The sequence below is a fragment of the Vulpes lagopus genome, chromosome X, assembly GCF_018345385.1.
Source record: "Vulpes lagopus strain Blue_001 chromosome X, ASM1834538v1, whole genome shotgun sequence".
In the NCBI taxonomy this organism is placed as follows: Eukaryota; Metazoa; Chordata; class Mammalia; order Carnivora; family Canidae; genus Vulpes; species Vulpes lagopus.
This window is the reverse complement of record NC_054848.1, coordinates 59,239,767-59,246,494: the sequence shown is the minus strand read 5'-3', so window position 1 is coordinate 59,246,494 and position 6,728 is coordinate 59,239,767. Positions and strand designations below refer to the sequence as shown.

The 6,728-nt window shown below is 37.8% G+C and overlaps 1 pseudogene; it reads left to right on the top strand.

Moving 5' to 3' along the window:
• The first annotated feature begins 678 nt into the window (after positions 1-678).
• Positions 679-1,326, top strand: LOC121482785 (annotated as a pseudogene).
• Positions 1,327-6,728: the final 5,402 nt, after the last annotated feature.

Sequence of the window (6,728 nt, the reverse complement as noted above, 5' to 3'; positions counted from 1 at the left end):
CTTCTTGTGGACTCTGTGTGTTCTATATTTGGATGTCTGTTCCTTTTCCCAGATTAGGGACATTTTCAGCCCTAAGATTAGTACTTAATGATGAAAAACTAAGAGTATTCCCTCTAATATCAGGAACAAGACAAAGATGTCCACTCCAATAGGTTTTACTCAACATAGTACTGAAAGTCCTAGCCACAGAAATCATACAAAAAAAGAAATAAGAGGCACCTATATTGTTAAAGAAGAAGCTAAATTGTCACTATTTGCAGATGACATATTATATACAGAAAATCCTGGACTCCACCAAAAAATTACTAGAAGTAATAGATGAATTCAGTAAAGTTGCAAGATACAAAATGAATACCCCAAAATACAGTGTTTCTATACACTAATAACAAAGTAGCAGAAAGAAAAATTAAGAAAACAACTTCGTTTACAATTGCCTCCAAAAGAATAAAATACCTATAAATAAGCAACCAAAAATGTGAAAGACCTGTACTCTGAAATCTATAAAACACTAATGAAACAAATTGAAGATGACACAAACGAATGGAAAGGTATTCCATGTTTATGGATTAGAAGAATTAATATTGTTAAAATATACCCAAAGCAATCTACACATTCAATGAAATCCCTATTGGCTTACTCTCTTTCTCTGCCATCTTCATTCTTCCTTCCTTGCACAAAATGTATGGTGAAGCCATAAAAACCATCCCTGCTACAGAGTAAGAGTTACCACAGCTCCAGGCTGAGACAGGGTCTGGAACAGAATCTGACAGGTATAAATCAGTACCAGAGCTCAAGGAACAGGATTCCACACAGACGACCACACAACAAGCCCAGATGGCAGCAGCAGCCGGAATTGATGAAGAACCAGTCAGAAAATCAAAACAGAGCTGGAATGAAAAGAAGGCATGGAAAGCTATGTTCAAACTCAGTCTTCAACAGGTTATGAGAGTCACTATCTAGAAATATAAGAACATCCTCTTTGTCATCACAAAACCAGATGTCTACAATAGCCCAGCTTCTGAAACCTACAGAGTTTTTTTTTTTTTTTTGAGAAGCCAAGATGGAGGATTTATCTCAGCAGACACAACTAGCGGCTGCTGAGAAATTCAAAGTTCAAAGTGAAGCTGTCTCAAACATTCAATAAACACACAGACTCCGACTGTACAAGAGGAAAATTAAGAGGAAGAGGTTGATGAAACAGATGTAGAGGTTAAGAACATAGAATTGGTCATGTCACAAGCAAATGTGTCAAGAGCAAAGGCAGCCCAAACCCTGAAGAACAACAGTAATGGTATTGGAAATGCTATTATGGAATTAACAATGTAACCATATGAAAATGAGAACTGTCTTCTCGTGTTTCAAAAGAATAACTGAAGCTTGGTTTGAAATTTTTACTATTTCTATCATTAATAAAGTTATGGCTTCTTGTTGGATGAAAAAAAAAAAAAGAAATCCCCGCCAAAATGCCAACAGCATTTTTCACAAAACTAGAACAAATATTAAAATTTGATGGAACTAAAAGACCTCAAATAGCCAAATCAATCTTGAGGAAGAAAAACAAATCTGTGGAGGTATCACAATTCTATATTTTAAGATATACTCCAAATCTGTAATAATCAAAACAGTATGATACTAGCACAAAATAGATGCATATAACAGTGAAACAGAGCAGAAAGCCTAGAAATAAATGCACAATTATATGGTTAACCTCCAAAAAAGGAGGCAAGCATATGCAATGGAAAAAGGTAGTTTCTTTAACAAATGGTGTTGGGAAAACTGGTCATCTACATGCAAAAGAATGAACCTGGACCACTTTCTAACACTATATACAAACATAAACTCAAAATGGATTAAAAACCTAAGTGTGAGACTTGAAAACATAAAAGTCCTGGAAGAGAACATAAGCAGGAATTTCTCTGACATCAGCAGTAGTAAAATTTTTCTTACCTCAAAGATACTGATGTAGTTAAACACTGGGACACCTGCACCCCAATGTTCATAGCATCAATGTCCACAATAACCAAACTGTGGAAGAAGCCATGATGCCCTTCAACAGATGAATGGATGAAGAAGATGTGGTATATACATACAATGGAATATTACTCAGCTATTAGAAGAGACGAATACCCACCATTTGTTTTGACATGAATGGAACTGGAGGGTATTATGCTGAGTGAGATAAGTCAATCAGAGAAGGGCAATCATTATATGGTTTCACTCATACATGGAATATGAGAAATAGTAAAAGGGATTATAAGGAAAAGGAGGGGAACTGAGTGGGAAAAATTAAGGAGGGAGAAAAATCATGAGAAACTCCTAACTCTGGGAAACAAACAAAGGGTTGTGGAAGGGGAGGTGGTTGGGGGCTGGGGTAACTGGGTGATAGGCATGGAGGAGGGCACTTGATGGGATGAACACTGGGTATTATACTGGGTATTATATGTTGGCAAATTGAATTTAAAGTAAAAAAATAAAAAAAATTCTAGATATGTCTTCTTTGACAAGGGGAACAAAAGCAAAAATAAACTACTGGGAATACATCAAAATACAAAAGTTCTGTGCAGCAAAGGAACCATAAACAAAACAAAAAGGAAACCTACCAAATGGGTGAAGATATTTTCAAATGGTAGATCTAAAAAGGAATAATAAAGAGGAATTATTATAAAAATATATAAAGAACTTATACAACTCAACAAAACAATTTGATTAAAAAATGGGCAGAGTACCTGAATAGATATTTTCCCCAAGAAGATATACAGGTAACCAACAGACATGAAAAGATGTTCAAGATCACTAATCATCAGGGAAATGCAAATCAAAACCATAAGGAAATATTACTTTACAACTGTTAGAATGGCTAAAGTAAAAAGAAGAAGAAATAACAGGTGTTGGTGAGGAAGTGGAGAAAAAGGAACCCTCATATACGGTTGGTGGAAATGTCCATTGATACAATGACTGTGGAAAACAATATGAAGGTTCCTCAAAAAATTAAAATAAAAGTACCATATGATCTGATAATTCCACTATTGGATATTTACTCAAAGAAAACAAAAGCACTCATTTAAAAATAGATAAATGGATAAAGAACACATGGTAGTCAGCAATAAAACAGGTTGAGATCATGCTATCTGACACACGTAGATGGACCTAGAAGGTATTATGCTAAGTGAAATAAGTCAGACTGAGAAAGACAAATACCATATGATTTTACTCATAAGTGGAATCTAAAGAAACCCATACAAATGAATAAACAGGAAGCAGAATCAGATCTATGAAAGAGAAAAATTGATGGATGCCAGAGGGAGGCTGGTGGGGGCCTGGGGAAAATGGGTGAAAGAAAGTGGGAGATACTGGCTTTCAGTATGGAATGAATAAACCATAGGAATAAAAGGCACAACATAGGATGGAAAAAAAGAGAGACCATGGCCAAATCTGTTAGCATTTCTTTGCATTTATCCTTTGCTAAGTTTCCTTTTATTGTTCTACTTACATTACCTAGGCAACTGCAATTTTCATCCTAAGAATAGGGAAGTTCTGCTCTATAATGACTACTAGATGTGCAGTGTAATCTGTGTCTTTGACTTGCTTGACCCATTTTTTACTACTTCTAGTTTTACAAACTTGGTTCTTTGGGGGTAGCAGTGTTGTTTGCAGGCTTGTAAGATAGCATGCTAAATCAGATACAGCCACTGTGGACATAGATTCATGACATCTGGTATCTATAATGTTCTACATATGTGTCTGTAACTTAAACTATATGTTTTATGATCTAATAAAGAGATAATCATCTAGATGATAATTGTAGTTACCATTTACTGGTTGCTTACCATGTGCCAAACACTGCATGAAATGTGTGTGTGTGTGTGTTGTGTGTGTGTGTGTGTAGTTTTATTAATCCTTACAACAAATTTATTAAGTTGGTAAACCATTATTTCCATAATACAAATTAGGAAACTTGGGTATAGAGAGAGGTTAAGCACCTTATACTGTGTCATACATTGAAGAAGCTTATGCCCAGGTTTGTGACTATGAAATTCATGCACTTAATCTTTGATATATACTGCTTGATTTATTCTAAGGAACTAAGCCCAGAACACTCATAACAATTCCAACCCTTAACTAAATCTGTAAAATGCAAATTGGATCAGGGCATATTTGAGGGTTTTTTACCTGCTATTTCCCCATGGGTTATTTTGATGGGCTCCAGACAAAGTCAACACATATTAGAGATAATATGCCAGCAAGGCCCAAGGACTTGCAACATTTCTCATATAATTTTGGAAAGATCACCTTATACTTCTTTAACATGGATAATATCCTCATCAAAGTTCTGTAGAAAATATATTGTCTTGTAGGTTGTCTCTTGAATCCCAGAACTCTGAAGAACTGGCCCCAGCTTAATTTCACGTTTTTGGCTTTGAATAAATCATTTAAGTAAGCACTTAGCTGGCATTTCTTGGCTTTCTAACTGTTCACTTCAATCTTATACCATAGAGACTTCTATTTTGGCATCTATGTTGCCACCTCCTGGAATGAGGAAGCTGTCCCTCAGCTAGATAACTAAACATAACTAGCAGCTGGAGGGCAAAATCATTTTAGCAGCATAGAAGGCTATTCACATAAGGTATGGACCAATAAGTAGCCTATTCTATTCTAGGTAAATCAGAAAACGCTCCTCACCTGAGTGGGTAGAAACATTTTTGGACTTTAGTTCTCTTTATTGCTCCAGCTATAAAGCTCACACTGAAGGGCTGTTGCCCATGAGCTATGCAGCTGAGTGGGGTCTCTAAGGTCCCATTATACTAGGAAGGCTGTTGAGGCAAGTGGTTGGTGGAGAGGAAACAAAGAGAACAGTCCAGTTAGTGAAGGAGTAAGTCATACATCATTTCCAGAGTTCAGATGAATGCTATGGCTCAAAAAGAAAGGCAGATTGAGTAAGGAGAATGAAGGAATAGAGGTTGTGGAAAATACTGAACAATGAATATTGATTGCTTTTCCCTCATTGTTAGACTTTAGGACGACCTCTGGGTAAGTCTGAACAAAAGTGGGCTATCAGAAAACTGGGCTTCCCTGATGTTTCTGTTCTCCTTCCCTTGCCTTGGTTGATTCTGTTCTCAGCCACCATGGGCTGGATGACCTCCAGTCCCTTGCCCTCAGGCTTAAGAGTCTTTGGGCAGACCAAATGGAACATTCATGTGCAAGGTTGGTGAAATAAATCAAATAGGGAAAAAATCCATTTTGGTGTGGTCATTGTGTCAACTTTTATTATTTCAGTTCAGCATGGCTGCATATATAAATCTCCTGTAAGGAACTAGAAAAGGGATACGTGAAATAACATTTCTAAGAGGCATGGTCACTTGCTTCTAATAATAATTACTACTTGCAAAGCCTGGAAGTGCTTAAGATGTTCATATTTTTTGAACGATTGACTGGTTCCCTTATTTATACATATAAGAAAAAAAAGCAAGTAGGGAGAGGAAATTGTCTGTTGCTTCAGAAACGTGAAAGTCACATTTTTGGCACTGTTCCCTGGTTGATGTCATTCTGGGGAATGTGCTAAAGGCCATGGTTTTCCAGAGGGAAAAGTTTTTTTTCCATAGCAGGCTGTTTGTGGGCACTTATTGCCCCCTCTGAAGTCAGGCCAAAACCAAACTAGGCCTTTTTCTGCCTTGTTTGGCAGTACTAGGTCAAACCCACCTGAAGCAGGAGTCCAAAATTTTTTCTGGTCACTGTGCCCAGGCATTCCCTGAATCCTCTTGTACTTTCTGAATCTTCTCTTCAGGGGCTTCTCAGCTGCTTGACCTTTCACAGGCTGCTGGTAAGGTTGGTTTTCCCCTGCTGTGTGAAAGCTATATGGGCTGCTAGGGGTATGTGTATATGTAAGGGCCATCCCTGAGCTGACTCCTAAGGTAGATCACAGCATAATGTGGGTTGAGGCTTGGACCCATCTGCTCTCATTCCTTCTTACCTCCTAAAAGGTCCCAAAACAAAATGAGATATAGACCCTATTGTCATATACTAGTCCTATCCCTACCCCCAATTTCTTTGTCCAGCCTGTTCTTCATGCTCCTATATGAAGATGTTTTGAGACCCTTTAAAAACCACTTGTCACAAGGGATGCCTGGGTGGTTCAGTGGTTGAACGTCTGCCTTCAGCTCAGGGTGTGATCCAGGGTCCCCGGATCAAGTCCTGCATCAGGCTCCCTGCAGGAAGCCTGCTTCTCCCTCTGCCTGTGTTTCTCTGTCTCTCTCTCTGTCTCTCTCTCTCTATCTTTCTGTGTCTCTCATGAATAAATAAATAAAATCTTTTTTAAAAGCCACTTGCCATGGTTTAGAGGACTTTACTTGGGTCCATCTAGCATAAAAGAAAGGGATCTTTGCATCATGAAATTGGCCAGTAGTTTAGTGTGGGCCACAAAAAGTCAGGCTTGGGTTCTCATTATTTTCCAATCCCCTCAGCATACAGGCAGACACTTGGACTCCAGGATCATTCCCACTTCTAAACTTTTATTCTCACCTTAATGGATAACCTATTTCATCATGTGCCTTGCACAAAATTACTCTCACTACTGGCTCACCATTGTACCCTCATCTGGCTCAGGCCTCTGCTTAGCTTTTAAATCCTCTAACACTTAACTCCAGCTTTGATCTTCTATTCGCTCAAATTCATTTTTACCATATTTATAGCCATTTCATTAATTTCATAAATGAAAGGCTACCTTAGAAAGA